General features: G+C 37.2%; 1 long non-coding RNA gene across 1 annotated transcript; it reads left to right on the top strand.

The window, feature by feature from the left end:
* Window positions 1-2,865: 2,865 nt before the first annotated feature.
* On the top strand, window positions 2,866-4,220 carry LOC127966234 (uncharacterized). The gene is made up of 2 exons (XR_008155571.1): window positions 2,866-3,167; window positions 3,855-4,220. It is a non-coding gene; the product is annotated as an uncharacterized LOC127966234 (long non-coding RNA).
* The last annotated feature ends 164 nt before the right edge of the window (window positions 4,221-4,384 follow it).

Below are 4,384 nucleotides of genomic sequence, written 5' to 3'. Positions count from 1 at the left end.
ACCGAGCACTTTTATCAAGTCCTACAGTCTGGATGTGAGGATGGCCCCTGGCTCCCGGGTTCTCTCCGCTTGAGCAGATGCTTCCTCGGATCCCAGCTATCAGGTACGTCAGGCGTTTGGTATAGCGTTCCCATACATGGTGATGTCACCTCAGCATCGAAGTGACCTGTGAAAGGGAACATCTCGGTTACGTATGTAACCATGGTTCCCTGAATAGGGAACGAAATGCTGCGTTCCTGGCCGTACCTTGATACCATTCTTCATCTTCAGTCATGAAATCTGAGCGGAATGGCACGCGGCACCCAGGTATATCATGCGTGCGCATGCGTAGGGTGGTGCCATGCGCCATTTGGCCAATAGGATTGGCGGGATGGTATAGGGCTTCAGACATTCGTCACACCGAAGGTGTTCCCATACGTGGTGACGTCACCGCAGCATCTCGTTCCCTATTCAGGGAACCATGGTTACATACGTAACCAAGATGTTCAACATAAAATGTAAAGTCCACGCTAGCTGCTATATGTTTTGCGTTTAGGTGATACTTGAGGCTCGATGTGCTGCTGCGGTGATATGCGAACGCTAGTTGGTGCTTCAGTATAATCGGTCCCGCCGAAACTCATCCAGTGAGAAACGTTCCGTGGTGCAAAAATAAGTTATTAAAAATGCGGGAATTTTTTTTTCTGTAATTAATTAATCTTAGTTAACGCGTTATTTTTGTGTAATTAATTAATCTCAATTAACGCGTTAAAGTCCCGGCCCTAATATATATACATATATATATATATAAAATTATATATATCTATATCTCTATATCTCTATATCTCTATCTATCTATCTATCTATATATATATATATATATATATATATATATATTTTTTTTTTTTTTTTTTTTTTTTTTTCCCAAGGTATGAGAATTCAAATTAAAGAACAATTCAAATAAATTTTAACTTAAGGAGTTAATTAATATATATTGTGAATAGCTTTGTTTCAGCTGCTTTTTGGACTGAAATAAAATGTTCAAAACGTTTTAAATCCCACAAAACCTGGAGCAACTTCCAAGAATCCACATTTATAATACTTAAACTTATATTTAAACTTACTTACTTACTTACTTACACACACACACACACACACACACACACACACACACACACAGGGCCGGCGCTATCTATAGGCGGAGTAGGCAGTTGCCTAGGGCCTCGAGCTTGGAGGCGGGGCCTCCAAATCATCCCTATATGCTTGTCCACCAATCAAGGGCAGCAAAATACTAGGCTGTTTCTCCATTGGATATAATAATTGTCATTCAACTGTAGTACAACCAATTAATATCCCCCTTCAAAACCAGAGTCACGCCCACCGTCTGAATATTTGAATGAAGAGATTACATACCGGTTTTATGAATGAGATCCAATTTACTACAAATTGATCTGATGGCGTCGAAATGAACGCATCCTTCAGGTGCTGCTAAGTGTAAGGCACGCACAGAAAGTGCAGCTCGTCATGCATCTCTTTTGGAGTGATTGTAATGTATTGTAAAAAAAAAAAATTAAATAAACTGAGCCTGACGATCAGCATCGTTTTGGGATAAATCATTTGACGGTTATTCTGAGTTCAAAAGAGCGCGATCACCGTTGATGGACTATTCGCTTCTGACACTGAATCTGAGCGTACAATGCAGAATTTTGTTAGAAAATAGATACGTTACGAACCGTCCGAAAGAATCTGTTCGCGGAAATTAATCGTAATTCCAGTCACTGTTTCACTGAGGCGAATGTATGATGAACTGTTGATCTGAATCTTACAAAGGAGTCGGTTCTCCTCGATGGAATCGATTACAACCTGTGGAATCAAATCTTGATTCCTTACGCCTCTGAATTGGAACTCAAGGAATCGATTCCTTTCCTTTGGAATCGATTTCCAGCCCTAGTCAGGAGCTGACTGTCAAAATACTAAGTCAAAGAAAAAGTAAAGAAGTTTGTCAGTCAAAGAGCAAGCGCACTATACTAGAGCATTGTTTATTATTCAAAACAGCTACCTCAACTGTCTGTAGATCTTCTAAAACGCAGATGTTTAGCCTACATTTTCTGCTCGATCACAATACACCTACTTCATTTTTTTGTTTTCCAATCATAAATACTGTTGCCATATTTATTGAAAATAATTTTAAGCACATGAACGAGCACACCCGAATACAGTTAAAGAAACGAACTAGACTTTTTATTTAGTGGTTTATTTCTATCACTTCCACTAGCAGCTGATTTCTGTATATTCATATTAAATGTATTTCTCTACTGAAAAAATTCTGGGCCAAAATTCACAGCCCGGAGCCCGGACAGCTCGCCAAATACGCATAATTTTTACTCTATTTAATTTGATGTGTAAATGTGAACTCGTGAATTCTAAAAGGTGGAGAGGAGGAGGGTGTGGCAGGGGGGCCTCCAACATACATTTTGTCTAGGGCCTACAAATGTCTAGAACCGGCCCTGCACACACACACACACACACACACACACACACACACACACACAAAAAAACTCAACAGGATCATCAGAGGCTGGCATTAGATTATTTAAAAATAACCGCTCGCACATAATTATCTGAAGAAGAAGAAAAAAAATACTGACCGCGCTTAAATATCTCGGTTAAGGCTAGAAGGGAGATATATTTGTTTTTGTTATTATTATCATTATTAATGCCGGGTCCCAATATAAAAGCTAAAAAAATAAGCACCACTTACATATGGATATAACAATAAATAGGTAATACAAAACGGAAGCTTTAACTAAATTACAAAGATGAAAAATGAAGTTTGGATATACTGTTGAACCTCTTTTTTAAAAACAATTAATTGTATTTTGAAGAGCGAATTCACTGCGGTGAATATTACATTTGACAAGAAGTAATAATATGTTAATAATAAAACAATCTGTGTCCCTCCTAGCCACAACCAAATATATCTTCGCTTGTCGCGCGCATAGACATGTAAATACCTAGACGCCTCATTGGCCGCTCGACCGCACGTCATCGTCGCCGCCATATTGGAGCGGGCAACTCTCATAACTCTCACATCAGGACAGAAGAAAACACACCTGACTCATCGACAGATTGGACACCTACAAACCGTCACACGATAATAAAAACAGCTCTCGGGGTTTTATCTTTCACAGGTAAGACTCAGCTGTTCTTTCTCGATGTTTGGTCATTTTTAACATCATGTTGACAGCTTAATTAACCACCAGTGACGGAGTATTAATAATAGATAGCGATATCGCTAACGTAGTTAGCAGTGAAAGCTGAGACTTCAAAGTTTAAATGAATTCTTATTACGTTTTAACTTATATTGCTGTTTATATAATAAACTAAATGCTGTTATGAGCACAATATACAGAGTGAGCCCTTTGACTGTCTAGATTAATGATGGAGCTAAACCTTCTCTCTTTAATTTCACTACCGTTACTTATTTACAAAGATTAAGTGGTTACACTTTAGAAAACTAGTCCTTTAGTTAATTAATTTATTAACATGAACAAACAATGAACAATACATTTATTACTGTATTTATTCATCTTTGTTCATGTTAGTTAATGAAAATAGTTTTTCATTGTTAGCACAATTTTTGATTTAAATAATGCATTAGTAAATGTTGAAATGAACATCAACTAAGATAAATAAATGATGTAGAAGGATTGTTCTTGCTTAGATCATCTTAACTAAAGTAGTTAACTAATATTAACTAAAGGACCGTTATTCAAAAGTGTTAGCGATTAAGTTTATCATCACTTGATTATAAGGATTTCATCACTTTTCATAAAACTGTGAACTGATTCTATGTATTCTTTTTTCTTCCCTTTTAGCCATTTGCAAACAGGACAAGGACAGTCTTAAGGAAAGCTGAGGAAAGCTGTTCTCAGAGACGAGACTATTCCTCCACAGACTAGTGTTGTGTTTGTACTAAACCCAGAGCAGACCTGAATGAATCGACAGAATGACCAGCTCATATTCTAATACTATAGACTGCATTTAAGAAGCTTTGCACAGGCTGTTTAATGCTGATAATGTACTGCGTGTGTCTTTACACATAAACTACATGATGTTAATAGCCTAGAAATGAAAAACACAGGAACTCACAGTGAGTCCAGCTGCAATATCATGATAAACTCATTGTGATGTTGTTATAATGATCATTAATTTTGATTAATATAAAGTTTTTTTGAGGGGACCATCTCATATTCTGGTCTGTGATAAACATAACTATACTTTGAGATTTTGTTGTGCAAGGTAAACCTCACACACTCACACCCAAACATTCATGTGTGTTAACACCAGTGTTGTGCTATAGTTAACAAGAAATAGTATCTAGTTACAGTTACTAGTTACTTAATTC

The sequence above is a fragment of the Carassius gibelio genome, chromosome B10 (genome assembly GCF_023724105.1).
Source record: "Carassius gibelio isolate Cgi1373 ecotype wild population from Czech Republic chromosome B10, carGib1.2-hapl.c, whole genome shotgun sequence".
NCBI classification, from domain to species: domain Eukaryota; kingdom Metazoa; phylum Chordata; class Actinopteri; order Cypriniformes; family Cyprinidae; genus Carassius; species Carassius gibelio.
This window is presented reverse-complemented; position numbering and strand designations above follow the sequence as displayed.